This window comes from Hypanus sabinus, chromosome 15 (assembly GCF_030144855.1).
Source record: "Hypanus sabinus isolate sHypSab1 chromosome 15, sHypSab1.hap1, whole genome shotgun sequence".
Classification (NCBI taxonomy): domain Eukaryota; kingdom Metazoa; phylum Chordata; class Chondrichthyes; order Myliobatiformes; family Dasyatidae; genus Hypanus; species Hypanus sabinus.
This window is the reverse complement of record NC_082720.1, coordinates 18,385,600-18,404,222: the sequence shown is the minus strand read 5'-3', so window position 1 is coordinate 18,404,222 and position 18,623 is coordinate 18,385,600.

The window sequence follows — 18,623 nt, the reverse complement described above, 5'->3', positions numbered from 1 at the left end:
AATCCCTTTAGAATTTTATATGTTTCAATAAAATCCCCCCTCAATCTTCTAAATTCCAGTGAGTATAAGTTTAGTCGATCCAGTCTTTCTTCATAAGAAAGTCCTGCCATCCCAGGAATCAATCTGGTGAACCTTTTCTGTACTCCCTCTATGGCAAGAATGTCTTTCCTCAGATTAGGGGACCAAAACCGCACACAATATTCTAGGTGCTGTCTCACCAAGGCCTTGTACAACTGCAGTAGAACCTCCCTGCTCCTGTACTCAAATCCTTTTGCTATGAATGCCAACATACCATTTGCCTTTTTCACCGCCTGCTGTACCTGCATACCCACCTTCAATGACTGGTGTACAATGACACCCAGGTCTCGTTGCATCTCCCCTTTTCCTAATCGGCCACCGTTCAGATAATAATCTGTTTTCCTGTTCTTGCAACCAAAGTGGATAACCTCACATTTATCCACATTAAATTGCATCTGCCATGAATTTGCCCACTCACCTAACATATCCAAGTCACCCTGCATCCTTTTAGCATTCTCCTCACAGCTAACACCGCCGCCCAGCTTTGTGTCATCCACAAACTTGGAGATGCTGCATTTAATACCCTTGTCTAAATCATTAATATATATTGTAAACAACTGGGGTCCCAGCACTGAGCCTTGCAGTACCCCACTAGTCACTGCCTGCCATTCTGAAAAGGTCCCGCTTACTCCCACTCTTTGCTTCCTGCCTGCCAACCAATTCTCTATCCACATCAATACCATACCTCCAATACCGTGTGCTTTAAGTTTGCACACTAATCTCCAGTGTGGGACCTTGTCAAAAGCCTTTTGAAAATCTAAATATACCACATCCACTGGCTCTCCCCTATCCACTCTACTAGTTACCTCTTCAAAAAATTCTATAAGATTTGTCAGACGTGATTTTCCTTTCACAAATCCATGCTGACTTTGTCCGATGATTTCACCTCTTTCCAAATGTGCTATTATCACATCTTTGATAACCGACTCTAGCATTTTCCCCACCACCGATGTCAGACTAACTGGTCTATAATTCCTCAGTTTTTCTCTCCCTCCTTTTTTAAAAATTGGGGTTACATTAGCCACCCTCCAATCCTCAGGAACTAATCCAGAATCTAAGGAGTTTTGAAAAATTATCACTAATGCATCCACTATTTCTTGGGCTACTTCCTTAAGCATTCTGGGATGCAGACCATCTGGCCCTGGGGATTTATCTGCCTTTAATCCCTTCAATTTACCCAACACCACTTCCCTACTAACATGTATTTCCCTCAGTTCCTCCATCTCACTAGACCCTCGGTCCCTTACTATTTCCGGAAGATTATTTATGTCCTCCTTAGTGAAGACAGAACCAATGTAGTTATTCAATTGGTCTGCCATGTCTTTATTCCCTATGATCAATTCACCTGTTTCTGACTGTAAAGGACCTACATTTGTCTTGACCAATCTTTTTCTTTTCACGTATCTATATCTAGCAGGCTGTTGAATTGCAGAAGCAACCACAATTCTCACCCCATTCCTTTGCATCTATCCACCCACACATCAGCAGCATGAGTCCAACTGAGATCCACTAACTTGGCATAGACCAGGGGTCAGCAACCTTTACCACTGAAAGAGCCACTTGGACCCGTTTCCCACAGAAAAGAAAACACTGGGAGCCGCAAAACCCGTTTGACATTTAAAATGAAATAACACTGCATACAACGTTTTGTTTTGCCTTTATGCTATGTATAAACAAACTATAATGTGTTGCATTTATGAAATTGATGAGCTCCTGCAGAGAAAACGAAATTACATTTCTGCATGCAACAAAAACATTTTGAACTCCGAAAATAAGATGTTGGGTTGAAGGTTACTTTTAAGTAAAATACTCAACGTCTATTTGAGTCCTTCTTGTGTTTATGAAAAACGCTAAACTTAAATTTGCCGCCAGCAGCAAACCAAAAATAACGTCAGCCAGCTGTCAACCTGAAAAATAAAAGGACTATTTCACTGAACAATGAAAACATATGAATATACGTAAAATAATAGGCAATTAAAATATTTATCATACTTGGTCAGGTTGACTCACACCTGACAATGCAGTCGTATTCGGTAGGGATGGATCGATGCTTAGGGGAGTGACCGGGAAGGATAATGTGTTTTTTTCCTCTCTGAACTCACAGAAGCGTTTCCCAAATGATGTTTGCATTGCGATGATTGCAGAATGTAAATACTCCGAATTTATCATGTCGTGACTTTGTTTGAACTCTCTCAAATTTGGGAAGTGAGACAATGTGCCTTTCTGTAAATCTCTGGCAAGCACTGTCAACTTGCGCTCGAATGCAAAACATCCTCCAACATGTGTAGGGCTGTACGTCCTTACCCCGTTGAAGAGCTGTGTTCAGTGTGTTCAGGTGCGCTGTCATGTCTACCATGAAGTGTAGCTTTTCCAGCCACTCTGGCTGTTCCAGCTCAGGAAAGGTGAGCCCTTTGCTGCCCAGGAAAGTTTTCACTTCTTCCAGACGCGCGACAAAGCATTTCAGCACCTCCCCTCTGGACAGCCAGCGATAAAAACACGTTGTAGCGGTGTGCTCACGCAGTCAGTAAACTGCAGTCGAATAACTTTATTCGAACTAAACAGCCTTGCTTTTAAGCCTCCCTCAACCCAGCCCCCATGGACGCAGATGCTGCAAAAGACGCGTACTCACAAACCCCCGTAGGCTATCTCCCTTAGCCGGAATGTTGGCTAATTGTGAGCCGTTTCGGATGTGCCAGGAAATGTGTCGCCACACTTAGATTGTACAAGATCACCATAATCTTCAAATTTAGAATTACATTTCAAAAGCTAACAAAGTAACATAAAATACATTTTAATTAAATACTGACCAATTATTTCCCAAAGCCACAGGGAGCCGCAGCACAGAGGTGAAAGAGCCACAAATGGCTCGGGAGCCGCGGGTTGCCGACCCCCGGCATAGACGATGGGTTTGATCTGGGGTTTCCAGCGCAAAGACACAGGGTAAACACTTGATTCCTGAAGGGACTCACAAGGAATCAGAAAGCTGATGAGCCACAGGGAAGCTACCTAATGGAAGTTAGTTATTTCTTTTATCTCTTATGTACTTATTGATTGATTGACTGAGATACAGCATGGGGAATAGGTGAGCTATGCCATCCAGCGATCCCCGGACTTAAGCTTTGTGCTAACCACAATGCTACCGTGCCACAAACAGTCTTCTTTTATGCACAGTATAATGTAAATTTACTGTTACTGAAATAACCTATCAGATGGTAACCCCAAATCAAAACCTTCCCATTTACCTGCCTTGTGAAGCATGTGTAGAACACTAACAATGAGGTGAACTGCCTCATTTTACAACCCCGTACAATAAATGCTGGATCAGGATTAACCTACTGGATTCAAACCAAGAATCACTCGTTCCCCTCAATGTTCCTGCAGAACATAGGGTGCCTTTTTAAAAAAACTATGCTGCATGTGTCTGCTCTTTTTGGGAGCACAGCTTTGAAATGCAGAGTCCTCCTTCCACCAAGAACAGTGAGTGGAGTCCTCTGTGTGGTCTCAGACCGATATGCAGGAAATGTTGTAGAAGAATTAGACAGTTTTGTAGCAGATCTCTCTTTGCTGTGCTTGAGGTTAGAACATGGAGTGAAGACACTTAGAGAAAATTGCATCGAATTGTGGGCAAAATGGCTTAAGGACTTCTACAGTTGGCTGACCCTGAGAACCTTTAGGATTGTAGGTGTACATGCAAAGCAGGGGTGGGTGTGCATGTACGGCTAGGGATAAGAAACAACTATCCCACTCTATGATGATTCATAATAATCTCAAGTCGCCAGCCCATGCTTACTTTCATAAATTACCAGCCAAGTCAAATGCAAACATTTCCCAAGAACAAGGGCAGACCCTGGTATGAATAACTAGTTACCCTTCCCTGGGGCATGTGCAGATAGTACTGCATTGCCCAGCATTCAATACCAGAGGCCTCTCTCATTCGACCCCGCAGCTTGGTCAGAGTTGACAAAAGGGTTAACAGACTTCCTTTTTTCTTCTTCTTCAGCACAGTTTATCTGTGAAAAAAAAATTATGGCTCTGAATTTGATAGATGTGGCATATTTGGAAAGCAGCAAGTGGCGTGATTAGTACATCTGTATCTGCTGCTGCAGAGAGCAGTTCTAAATGATTTTCTGCTCCTGTCTGTCTGATGTATATTGAATTTTCACTAAACACAGCCCTGGGCGTTCAATGGAAGAGCACCAACCCCGTGCAGTGATTGCATTGCCATCGATTGCAATGACAGCAGTGTCCCCTTCCACCGTAATGAACTGACTTGTGCATTAACAGTAATCAGTCCCTCCCTGTAGAGGCAGCCTTTTACTTCCATCCCTGCACCAGCCTAATGTCATCAAGCATCTATTGGGAGAAAGACTTTCTTCACTTTCTTAACGAGAGAATTATCAAATTAAAGCCAACCTAATTTCAGGCCCATGCAGCGCCTCATATTGTGCTCTCAGGGGATCGGTAGCCACAGAATTGTCTCACCAATGGTCACCTTTGACCTCAGTCCCAGCATCAGCCTGTTCATTCAGGAGTCAGCTGTTGGCCAGTTGTGCTTCCAGTTTGTATGCAAAACCTCCCCGGTTGTACTGGGAAGAGGAGGCTCAGGAAGGGAAGAGGTCTCTGAGGTCCTATCCCTGATGAAAATCTTATGGAAGCCCACCATACTTTCATCCATCCGCTCACATCTGTCATCTACCAGTCCTTGCCCCTCATCCACCAGTCCCTGTCCTTCATTTGCAATCCCTGCCCCTTCACCCACCAATCCCTATCCTTCATCCACCAATCCCTATCCTTCATCCGTAAATCCCTGACCTTCATCCACCAATTCCTATCCCTCAGCCACCAATCCCTGTCCTTTATCTGCCAATCCCTGCCCTTCATTCACCAGTCCCTGACCTTCATCCACCAATCCCTATCCCTCATCCTCCAATCCCTGTCCTTCATCCGTAAATTCCTGACCTTCATCCACCAATTCCTGCCCCTCATTCACTAATTCCTGACCTTCATTTGCAATCCCTGCCCCTTCACCCACCAATCCCTATCCTTCATCCACCAATCCCTATCCTTCATCCGTAAATCCCTGACCTTCATCCACCAATTCCTATCCCTCAGCCACCAATCCCTGTCCTTTATCTGCCAATCCCTGCCCTTCATTCACCAATCCCTGACCTTCATCCACCAATCCGATCTCTTCATTCATGTCTCTGCTGCTCACCCAGTTCCTGCTCCTCATTCACCAGTCTCTGAACTTCATTTCCAAGTGGTAAGCTTTCAAGGCTATATGATACCTGACCATTAGAAATCACACTTAGAAACACCCTTACAGAATTGTCAGTGACATCTTCCATGCCTGCTGCTTCCCTAGACTTCATCTGCACTGTTTTCATGTGAGATCAACATCAGGGAACATAATCGACTTGTCCCCCTCTAGACCAGGGGCACTGCTCACCAAGTTTGGGGCCTTTTGCTTTCATCCTGAAACAAAGCCAGGCATGTAGATCCTTGTGGCCTATTTCTGCAGTGTGCCATTGGAAGCCAACTTTAGTCTTTGAATTTCTAACCTCTTGCTCCAGTGTTGAGGACTTTTTGGCTGTAAACATTGACGTGGTAACAGGTTAAATGGATCCTCCTCAAGTACAGACAGTTCTTCAAATCCTCAGTGCCTGTGCACACTTTCCGGAATGCTGGGTTTCTGACTCCATCTTCCTCCCATTACAATTTCCACACTATAGCATGGGTGAACTCTGGATCAACTCATCATTTCATGTGAATGCTCATTGCCTTTCCTTCCTATAGATCTGATATGCCAAAGATTTCCCCCTTCCACTCTTTATAAGCAAACTCACCCAAAAGCTGATCTCCTTCTCTTGACGTTCACCAAATCTCACTCACTGGTTGCTCCTGTAGTTGCTGACACAAACACCAGCACCCAGCCATGTAATAGTTTGACTTCCAGGTTCCCGTTTTCTTTCTGGAATCTTATTCTTCTCTATCCCAGAAATACCACCGGGCCCTAAAACTGTTGGAGAAATCAGAATTCCTCCAGTTTTGCCTCCTGGGTATCTAAAATGTTGCTGCTAATCCCATTCAGATGCCAAGCACAAAAGCTCTGGAAATCCTTTCAGAAACTTCTCTGCAGCTCCATCTCTAGTTCCCTTCTTTAAAACACATATTTTCCACCACATTAATATCTCCTTGTGTAGTTAATGCTTCCGTAAAGCATCTTCGGGCGGTTTGCATAATGCTATTACAGCACCCGTGACCAGGGTTCAATTCCACTGCAGCCTGTGAGAAATTTGTGTGTTTTCCCTTGACCGTGTGGGTACTAGGTTAGCTGGTCATGTGGGTGATTGGGTGGCATGAACTCACTGGGCCAGAAGGACCTGTTACCCTGCCTTATCTCTATATAAAAACAAACAGTTAAACGTGACATTGTTAATATTGGTCTGTCACATAGTTATCTGTTGCAGTGTATTACACCAACACTCCTTAGTAATCAACGCGTGCAGAAAGTACCCCTGCATTCTTGCTGTGCCGATCTTTGTCCTCTCAGGCCCAACGTAGACGTTGCTTCTGATGAGGAGAGTTGCAAAATGGGGGCTCTGAGGAAAGGGAGGAGGGAAGGATGACCATTCCCACCATGCCTAGACCAGGTCTGGAAGTACAGACACTGAGAACCCTGGCAAAGTAAGGTTAAGTATTGTGGGTGGCAGAATTTTAAACCAAGAAACAGCCACCAGAGTTGTAACAGGGCTTGAACCTTGCAGAACCTCAGTTCCCGCTCTTCATAGAGGTAAATCGATTGACGTGTCCAACAGATGAGGGAAGAGGACATTAGAGGTTGTTGTGAAGCTAACACCAAGGGGAGCTCTACCCACAAAAACTGGATGGTACATTACACTGGGGAGTTCTACAAATGTTACAGGGTACATCGCAGAGCAAACCCCAATATTATTGTAATTATTTGAAATTTTCAAAAGTCAGTTATATTCCTATGTACAGAGTTGCTGGTACAGTCTTATAACTTGAAAAGTAGTAATAAATCACTATTTCATTTGGAAGGAAGGTTTGGAGCATTGGAAGGTTGGAGGGAGTAGATGTCCATTGTTCTTGCATTGACTGTGGAGTGGGAAGGGGGATTGAGTTGCTGAATGGTGAATGAGAAATGAACCAGGATGTTCCAGAGGGAATGTCCCTTCGGAAAGCTCCTTTGGGAGGAAGGAGGATGTATCTAGTGGTGGGATCATGCAGTAGATGTCTGCAGGTGTGGGTATGGAAATTGGATGGATGTGGTGGCTGCTGAGGTAGAAAGTGAGGACAAGAGAAACTGTATTGTGGTTCTGTGAGGAAGAGGAAGGGGGAAGGGCAGGCCTAAGGGAAAATAAAGATTTGTATCCAAGATCTTATTGGCTATGGTGGAGGGGGGGGGGGCAATCCTCAGTACGAAGTGAAGGAATATTGTTGTGGAAGATGATACTGTTAGAACACTTGTGACTATGATATTCAGAGAACGAAATAGAATCCTTTCAGGAAGCAAGATGTGAAGAAGTGTTCTTTAAGTGCCCTGTAGGTGTTGGAAATCATGAGTTTCAAGGCTGGTTGTATAAATTGTACAGAACATTAAAACTGAAAGTGGTCAGGTGAAGCTAACAAAGCACGTGAGGGTTGACTCGACTGAACATTTTGTTTATGAGAGGAGTTAAGAGGCTCTAATTGTATAATAAAGGAATACAGGGAGGGGGGTCTATGGATGTAACATTGGCAAGAGGAGAGGCATACAATGAGCGTCCATTACCCTGGGGAACGAGACAAATCAACGAGCTACAAACAAGTAACGTAAATGATACAACCCGCGGAAAGAAGGCGGTGCCTGGGCAAAACCGACTCAGAGTCATAGAAAACTACAGCACCAAAACTGGCCCTTTGGCCCATCTAGTCCATGCCTTCAAAACCATCTGCGAAGGATCCTGACTCATAACATTAACATCCACCTTCCTCCGCAGATGCTTCCTGACCCACTGAGTTCCTCGGGCAGCCTGTTTTTTTTTTGCTTTGGATTCCAGCGTCTGCAGTTTCTTATGTCTCTTTGAATAAGCAATCAATGGGACTTTGCTGAGCAGGTGGGAATGAATCTAGTCACAATTGGAAATGCTTTGCGTATTGTAAAATATTACAGCTGTGCAACAATTTTCCAGGGCTGTAAAACTTTATTTCCCTGACTCAGCAGGTGGAATTATTGACTCTGGAATAAAAGAGGTTTTACTGTAGAGTCTGTGCAATTTTTCCAATGTTAGACAAGCAGCTTTTAAGACTTAATCTTCCAATAGATATGTTTAATTACTGAAACGAAGAGCAGTGGTATTCAGGAAGCTGCCAGTCACCAAGCAAGGGGATGAAAAGCTTGAACATTCACATCATTAATAAAATAACTGATGCAGTACAATTGGTGATATGTCCAAGTTTATCACCTGATCCCAGTGGTGGGGTAGGATGGCAGTGGGGGTGTAAACCTATTCCTGCAATGTAAATAGGAACATTTCTAATTTCCCTTTTCTGATTAGGATTCAATAATCATCTCTGGGCACTCGTGTCCCTATTCCAGTGTAGTATAAAACAGGGAGGAGTAACAGTTGTTTCTCTCCTTCGCTGAACACTTACGCTCTTTTCCCCGTCCACAGCTGTAGGAGGAAGAATAGTGGGGGCCAAACAGGGGCATGGATTGGGCAAGGTGGTAACGGAACTGTGGACAAAAGTAGAGGCATGGAATGCAGCAGCGATGGCACCCAAACTTCAGGAATGTCATTGTTTATTTATTCATTGACATACACCACGGACTAGGACCGACCAGTCCTTGGAGCAGGCCGCCCAGCAATCCCCCGACTTACTCGTAGCCTAATCACAGGACAAGTTACAATGACCAATTAACCAACCAACCAGTATGTCTTTGGACTGTGGGAGTGCGGTGAACTACATACCTGTCTGGACACGCCCCCCCCCCCCCCCCGCTGACTGCTCCTGTGGCTCCTCCCACTGACCCCGGTATAAAGGCGATTGGGGACTCTGCCCCGGCCTCAGTCTCCAGAATGTAGTGTGGTGGTCAATTGCTGCTTGTTCTTTCTTCCAGCCAATAAAAGCCTATATCTCGCCTCACATCTCAGAGAGTTATTGAAGGTGCATCAATTTTATTGGCCGGAAGTTTTAAAACATGGAAAGTACTTTACGTCCGGAAAAATTAGACTTGGACCCCCAAAACTTAGAAGCAGCTCTTGCCTTTGAACTCTGGCTTGCATGCTTCCAATCATACTTGGAGGAGGTTTGTGCGACTGAGCCCGCTGTAATGCACAGAATTCTCCTCTTGAGGGTCACCCCGAAAGTTTAGTCAGTTATCAGAGGCCTGCCGACCTACCAAGGGGCACTGGACGCCCTCAAAAGACAGTACCTGTGGCTGGTGAACACTGTCTATGCAAGACATCGCTTAGCGATGTGGTGACAGCGGGCCGATGAGACGAGACCTGCATTTCTCCGAGCCCTACAGACACTCGTGCGAACTTGCGACCGCAAAGCTCTCACAGCGGAACAACATGCGGAGCTGCTAGTACAAGACGCCTTCGTTACGGGGATCAGGTCAGTGTACGTGCACCAGTGGCTGCTGGAAAATGCCAATCTTACCTTACGCTCGGCGATTGAGACAGCCGACACGCTGGAGGCTGCTCTGCACAACGCTGACATTGTCCAGCCGCGCGATCCCCCGCCGGTCCTTTGGACACCTCAGACCCCGCCACCCGCGAGCGAATCGACCTCGGCCGCGGGTCCACGAACTCCCCGAACCCGACCACAGTGGCTGCCAGTCGCAAGTCTGCGCAGTGTTACTTCTGCAGACTCAAAAAGCACCCCCGAAAATGCTGCCCGGCCCGAGAAGCGACCTGCTCCAGCTGCGGGAAGAAAGGCCATTTTGCCAAGGTCTGTAAGTCTGAACCACGAGTGGGGTCCGGCAGCGCTGCGTGTGAGGCATGGGGGCCGTCATCTTAGTCGCCACCATCTTGTCTGCCCACCTCGTGCGAGGCATGGGGGCTGCCATCTTGCCTGCCCAGATGGGAGCGGCCATCTTTGTCGGCGCCACCTCGCCCCACCTCTGACCCATGGGTGCTTACTGGGCACCAAGATGGCAGTTCAACTCTGGCCTCTGTAACCCTCGACCAAAGCGCCCCACACCAGCTTGCAAGGTCAATGATGGACATCCTGGTGGAGGGGCACAGGACTCCCTGCCTGTTTGACACGGGCAGCACTGAGAGTTTTATTGACCTGGACACGGTGCAACGCTGCAGACCCTCTGGCTGGTGAGCCAGAGGGTCATCATGGCTTCTGGGTCGCATTCCACAGACATCTGGGGAGGGGGGTGGGTTGTGTAGTGACATTGGTGGTGCAGGGCACAGATTATCGGGACTTTGCGCTACTGGTCATGCCTCAACTGTGCGCACCTGTGCTATTGGGGCTGGACTTCCAGAGTCATCTCAAAAGTGTGACTATGGTATACGACGGGCCCCTCCCACCACTCACTGCCCGGAATCCTCAGTTTTGTGGGACTTCGTCATATACCCCACTACTGACCACACACACACACACACACACACACACACACACACACACACACACATCCCACCCAGCACCATGCCGACAGCTGTGCTACTGACACCACTTGCAGCCTCTCCACCCTCAAGATCCCTCCGCCATCGCTGTTCGCCAACCTGACCCCCGACTGTAAACCTGTGGCAACTAAAAGCAGGAGGTACAGCGCGGGGGACAGGGCCTTCTTTCAGTCAGAGGTGTAGCGGCTGCTCAGGGAGGGGATCATTGAGCCAAGCACAAGTCCTTGGAGGGCCCAGGTGGTTGTTGTTCGGACCGGGCAGAAAAATAGGATGGTGGTGGACTATAGCCAGACCATCAATAGGTTCACGCAGCTTGACGCGTACCCCCTACCCCGCATCGTGGATATGGTCAACCAGGTAGCTCAGTACAAGGCGTACTCGACAATAGATCTGAAATCCGCTTATCACCAGCTCCCCATCTGCCCAGAGGACCGCCCCTACACCGCCTTCGAGGCGGGCGGCAGGCTCTATCACTTCCTACGCGTCTCCTTCGGTGTCACAAATGGTGTCTCTGTCTTCCAGAGGGAAATGGACCAGTGCCAACTGAAGGCCACATTTCCCTGTCCGGATAACATCACCATCTGTGGTCGCGACTGGTCGGATCACAATGCCAACCTCCAACGATTTCTCCAAGTGGCCGAAGCTCTGAATCTTACTTATAACAGGGACAAGTGTGTGTTCGGAACCACCTGACTCGCTATCCTTGGGTATGTCGTGGAGAACAGGGTCATTGGCCCTGATCCCGACCATAGGCGCCCCATGTTAGAACTCCCTCTTCCCACCACCCTCAAAGCCCTCAAACGATGCCTGGGCTTCTTTTCCTATTACGCCCAATGGGTCCCCCATTACGCAGACAAGGCCCGCCCCCTGGTCAAGTCTACCACTTTTCCCCTCTCTGCCGAGGCCCGCGCGGCCTTCAGCCGCATTAAAGGGGACATTGCCAAAGCAACGATGCATGCGGTGGACGAGACCATTCCCTTCCAGGTAGAGAGTGACGCCTCCGATTTCGCGCTGGCTGCTACCCTCAATCAGGCAGGCAGGCCAGTAGCATTCTTCTCTCGTACCCTTCAAGGCTCTGAAATTTGGCACTCCGCAGTGGAGAAAGAAGCCCAGGCCATAGCGGAGGGTATTAGGCACTGGAGGCACTATCTCGCCGGCAAAAGGTTCACCTTGCTGACCGACCAGCGCTCAGTTGCGTTCATGTTCAGCAACCAACAGCGGGGCAAAATCAAAAATGATAAAATTTTGTGGTGGAGAATAGAACTCTCCACCTACAACTATGACATCCTGTACCGGCCTGGGAAGCTCAATGAGCCCCCTGATGCCCTATCCCGGGGAGCGTGTGCCAGCACGCAGCTCGACCAGCTATACGCCCTCCATGCAGAGCTTTGCCACCCGGGGGTCACCCGATTTTACCATTTCGTGAAAGCCCGGAACCTGCCGTACTCCCTTGAGGACATCAGGATGATGACCAGGGACTGCCAAGTCTGCGCTGAGTGCAAACTGCACTTCTACCGTCCTGAAAAGGTGCAACCTATCAAGGCCACCCGCCCCTTTGAGTGACTGAATGTCGACTTTAAGGGCCCCCTTCCCTCCACCGACCGCAATGTGTACTTTCTCAACATTATCGACGAGTACTCGTGGTTCCCCTTTGCCATCCCCTGCCCCAACACCACTGCCACATCCGTCATAAAAGCCCTGCGCCAGCTCTTCACTCTGTTCAGATATCCCTGCTACGTCCACAGTGATAGAGGGTCCTCCTTTATGAGTGACGAGCTGCGTCAGTACCTGCTGGCTAGGGGCATTGCTACTAGTAGGACCATGAGCTATAATCCCCGGGGAAATGGACAGGTGGAGAGGGAGAATGCCACAGTGTGGAAGGCCACACTTTTAACCCTTAAGTCAAAAGGGTTGCCGGTCTCTCGATGGCAGGAGGTCCTCCCTGAGGCACTCCACTCTATCCGCTCCCTGTTATGTACATCCACCAATGCCACCCCTCATGAGTGCCTATTTTCTTTTCCCAGGAAGTCTGCCACTGGGACAACCCTACCGGCTTGGCTGACGTCCACAGGTCCAGTGCTGCTCCGGAAACATGTGAGGAGCAATAAATACTCCCCGCTGGTCGAGAGGGTTCACCTTCTACATGCGAACCCCCAGTATGCCTACATGGTCTTACCTGATGGGTGGGAGGACACGGTCTCCGTCCGCGACCTGGTGCCCGCAAGAGCAGCAGACCACTACCCCGAACACTCCCCGGTAACTATGAGCCCTGTACCCGAGGTGACACCGCGCACACCGAGCCCTACACAGACTCCTCACGACACTCCTATACCGGGCGTCTAGAACGTGCATATACCAGGTGCCTCGCACACGCGTGAGGGATCACTGATGCCTAGTGGGCTGACACCTCCAGTTAGGCCGGAACCAGCACAACCACCGTCTCCGGTGCAATCACCACCGGTGCTACGCAGATCGCAGCGACAGATTCGACCACCTGATAGACTTAACCTGTAAATATACTTGTAAGAAACTTCGCCCCATGGGGACTCTCTTTTAAAACAAAGGGGGGGTGTGAATATGGTGAACCACCTATACCTGTCTGGACACGCCTCCCCCCCCCCCCCCCCCCCGCTGACTGCTCCTGTGGCTCCTCCCACTGACCGTGGCTCCTCCCACTGACCCTGGTATAAAGGCGACTGGGGACTCCGCCCTGGTCTCAGTCTCCAGGATGTAGTGTGGTGGTCAATTACTGCTTGTTCTTTCTTCCAGCCAGTAAAAGCCGATATCTTGCCTCACGTCTCAGAGAGTTATTGATGGTGCATCAAGGAGGAAATCGGAGCACCCAGAGGAAACCCATGCAGTAACGTGGAGAATGTACAAACTCCTTACCGGCAGTAGCGGGAATCGAACCCAGGTGGCCTGGACTGGGAAACATTATGCTAACCACTGCACTACTGTGCCACCCCAATGCACCCATTAGAAAAGTAGATTTACTGTTAGACCTGTGGATAATCATTCTATTCTGTAACCAGGACCTAATCTATCACTTAACCACGTCTTCCTGTAGCCACTGTTCTGTTACCTGTTTTACTGGTAATCTCATCAACTGAGACTGTAAAACTTCTACCAAATTCATGTTCAGGTGGATCAGCTTTGGCTGGGCTCCAGTTTTTAACAAATCGCCCATTACTTTGACCACCAGCTCTGTGTGACTTTCGAGTTTGCTCCTACAGTCACAGGTGCTTCTTTCACGTTTTTGTGTATTGGTTTATGGGCTGTGAACATTGCTGGCCAGGCCACTTCCATTACCCATCGCTAATTGCACCTGAACTGAGGTGGTGGGAGAGAGCTAGCCCGTTAGATTTAACCAAATTATCTGGAGGGCAACATCACAAAGCCAGGACAATAACAATGCTGTTTTGTACATGTAGGAATCGAGCCTAACATGGGTACAAACTGGTAAAACCCACACGCAAGAGGGACTGGTTTTTGCTAATCTGCTTGGTGCATTTATATTTGACCTGGCCTTAGCTCAGTTAAAAAAAAGGAAAGAATATTGGGATCTGTTTTAGTGTTGGATGGAAAGTTTATCAATGTCTCATAGAAAGTCAAGGGGATGCGATTAGATTGTCTCCTTTCAAAGCTTGATACTTGCATTCCACAGACTACTTAAACCCCAGTCTGTTTTCTTTTATAGAAGGCCCAGCTCTAGAAACCTGTAATGAAAGGTTTTCTCTGACTTTTAATTTCAACCTCAGAGAGCTGAGCAGGGAGATCAAGGCTGTTGTTTCAATGGAGTTGTGACCACACTGTCAGAGTAGCTAATGTTTGGGAGCGATGTTAAACATCTGCCCTGCAAGGTGGATGTCGACTAAGGTCCTAGATCATTTTTAGCCAGTACTTATCCCTAAATCCAGTATTCATTATTTATCCAGATTACCTGCGAATTGTCCCATTGCTCTTTGTGGGAGTCTGCTGCTTGTGTTTTGGTGGTTCTGTTCCAACAGTGACAACACTTCAAATGCTTGCAAGGCACCTTGAAACATATTAAAATATGTTATACAAATTCACACCCTCTTCTTCGCTCTGTCAGTTTCTGCCTGGTTAGTGGAAGTTTCACAACTCAGCCGATGTCAGGGAGACTGAACGTGCTGGGAATCTGGCCTCTCAGGGAGTTCATCATTAAGTTAACTGAAAGTTTTATGGGATGATTATTTGAAGTCAAACATTAAAATCCCTACAAGATTAAAAAATAAGCATTAAAAAAGCTATATGCTTAAAGAAGCTAAGATGGTAGTCCCAATTGATCAAAGGCAATGTGAGTGAATCTGCAGATGCTGGAAATAAATAAAAACACAAAATGCTGGCAGAACTCAGCAGGCCAGACAGAATTTATGGGAGGAGGTAGTGACAACGTTTTGGACCGAAACCCTTCATCAGGGGTGAAGTAACGTGGGATGGTCAAGTGGGTATAAGAAGTGGGGGGAGGGATGAAGTAGAGAGCTGGGAAGTGATAGACTGGAGGGAAATGGGCCAGGGGGAAGGTGGAGAATTATGGGAAATAAAAGAGAAAGAAAGGTAGGGCTGGGGGGAGATTATAGTGAGGGAGGAAAAAGAGAGAGAAAGAGAACCAGACTAAAATGATAGATAGGGATGGGGGTAAGGGGGGGACAGGGGTATCAACGGAGGTCTGAGTTGAATGTTCATGCCGGCAGGTGGGAGATAAGGTATTGCTCCATTGACCGCGTGTGGCCTCATCTTGACGGTAGAGGAGGCCATGGACAGACATGTCGGAGTGGGAGTGGTCTGTGGAATTGAAGTGTGTGGCCACAGGGAGATCCCGCCACTGCTGGAGGACTGAGCGCCGGTGTTCGGTAAAACAGTCTCCCAGTCTGCGGCGGGTCTCCCCAATGTATAAATGGCCACATCGGGAGCACCGGATACAGTATATCACCCCAGCTGACTCGCAGGTGAAGTGTCGCCTCACCTGAAAGGACTGTCTGAGGCCTGGGATGGTGGTGAGGGAAGAAGTGTGGGGGCAGGTGTAGCACTTCTTCTATTTGCAGGGATGAATGCCCGGAGGGAGGTCCGTGGGGAGGGATGGGGGGGATGAACGGACAAGGGAGTTGCGTAGGGAGCGATCCGGGCAGAAAGCCGAGAGTGGAGGGGACGGGAAGATGTGTCTGGTGGTGGGATCACGTAGGAGGTGGCGGAAGTTACGGAGGATTATACGTTGGATCTGTAGGCTGGTAGGGTGATAGGTGAGGACCGGGGTACTCTATCCCTGGTGGGCTGGTGGGGGGATGGGGTGAGGGCAGAGGTGCGTGAAATGCCTCCGTTGATACCCCTGCCTCCCCTTACCCCATCCCTATCCATCATTTTAGTCTGGTTCTCTTTCGCTCTCTTTTCCCCCCTCAGTATAATCTCCCCCCAGCCCTACCTTTCTTTCTCTTTTATTTCCCATAATTCTCCACCTTCCCCCTAGCCCATTTCCCTCCAGCCTATCACTTCCCAGCTCTCCACTTCATCCCTCCCCCCACTTCTTATACCCACCCCCCCCCCCCCCCCGACCATCCCATGTTACTTCACTCCTGATGAAGGGTTTCGGCCCGAAGCATCGTCACTACCTCCTCCCATAGATGCTGTCTGGCCTGCTAAGTTCTGCCAGCATTTTACGTTTTTATCCCACTTGATCAAATAGCTTTTGCAGTCAGCTGAAGTATCCTGTGAAAAAATGTACAACGTTTGCAGAAGGCAAGCTTAAGTTGTTGCATTGGGCTAAACTAAGTAATGTAATGTAATGTAGATGGACTTAAAAAGACTCTTTTCTATGTGAGCCTGGTGCAGTAATGACATTTTTTTGCTTATTCAAAGGAAAATAAGATTATATTGTAACAGTGGGATGTGATGTTATCAGTGTAGTGGGTTCTGTACAAAACTTTGAAAGCATGGCCAGAAGTCAACTCAATTGTTCAGGTTCCTCTTAAAAATGGAGCAAGATTGAGATTGACATTGAATTTCCTTTAATGAGACAAAAAAACAGAAGGTGCTAGAATCAGAGAGGGTCAGCAAATTTAAATTCTTCAGAGTGACCGTTTCAGAGGATCAGTTCTGGGCCAGGCACATTAGTGCAATTACAAAGAAAGCACCTTTACTTCCTTAGAAGTTTGCGAAGATTCAGCATGACATTTGAAACAAAGAACCACTAAGCCAGCAATAAAGAAAGGGAAGATTATGAAACATAAACTAGCATGACATATAAAAACAGATAGTAAAAGTTTTTATAATTATATAAAGCAGAAAAAGGTGGCCAAAGTGAAGATAGGTCCCTTGGAGGATGAGAAGGGGGTATTGATATTGTGTAATGAGGAAATGGCCGAGGCTTTGAATTACTATTTTGTGTTTGTTTTCATGGTGGAGGACATGTCTAATTTGCCAAAGAGAGATGTTATGGATGCAACAGGAGGTGAGGAACTCGATACAATAGCTATCACTAAGAAGACTAGTGGGCCTAAAGGTAGACAAGTTCCCTGGTCCTGATGGAATGCATCCCAGGGTACTGAAAGAAATGGCAGAGGATATAGTTGAGGCTTTGGTGATAATTTACCAAAATTCTCTGGACTCTGGGCAAGTCCCAGTGGACTGGAAGAGGGCAAATGTCACAACACTGTTTAAAAAAGGATGTAGCTAAAAGGCAGGTAACTATAGGCCAATTAGTTTAACTTCTGTAGTTGGGAAAATGCTTGAAGCTAATTTAAAGAAGAAATATTGAGTCATCTGGAAAGAAATGGATCCATCGTGCAGATGCAGCATGGATTCAGCAAAGGCAGGTCCTGTTTGACAAACTTACTGGAGTTCTTTGAGCACAGTAGATAGAGAGGAGCAGATGGACATGGTTTACTTGGATTTCCAGAAGGCATTCAATAAGGTGCCGCATAAAAGACTTATCCATAAGATAAGGATGTATAGAGTTGGGGTGATGTATTAGCATGGATAGAGGATTGGTTAACCAATAGAAAGCAGAGAGTTGGGATACATGGGTGTTTCTCTGGTTGGCAATCAGTGGTGAGTGGTATGCCACAGGGGTGGTGCTGGGCCCACAACTGTTCATGATCTACTGTACATTAACAGAGAGGGGACCGAGTGTAGTGTATCTAAGCTTGCTGCTGATACTAAAGTGAGTGAAAAGCAAATTGTGCAGAGGATACGGAGAGTCTTTAGAGAGATATTGACGGGTTAAGTGAGTGGGCAGGGGTCTGGCAGATGAAGTACAATGTTGGTAAATGCGAGGTCATCTACTCAGGAAGGAAAAATGGAAGATCAAATAGTATTTAAATGACAAAAAATGCAGCACGCTGCTGTGCAGAGGAGTGCTTGTGCATGAATCTCAGAAGGGTGCATTCCAGCTGCAGCAGGCTATCAAAAAGGCAAATGGATTATTGGCCTTCATTGTTAGAGGGACTGAACTTAAGAGCAGGGAGGTTATGCTGCAACTATACAGGGTACTGGTGAGGCCGCACTGGAGTACTGCATACGGTTCTGGTCTCCCTACTTAAGAAAGGATATACTAGCTTTGGAGGTGATGCAGAGGAGGTTCACCAGGTTGATTCCAGGGATGAGGGGGTTAGACTATGAGGAGAGATCGAGTCGCCTGGGACTGTACTCACTGGAATTCAGAAGGATGAGAGGAGATCTTACAGAAACATATACAATTATGAAAGGGATAGATAAGGTAGAGGCAGGAAAGTTATTTCTATTGGTAGGTGAGACTAGAACTAGGGAATGTAGCCTCACAATTCAGGGGAGCAGATTTAGGACAGAGATGAGAAGGAACTGCTTTTCCCAAAGAGCGGTGAACCTGTAGAATTCTCTGCCCAATGAAGGCTACCTCAGTAAATA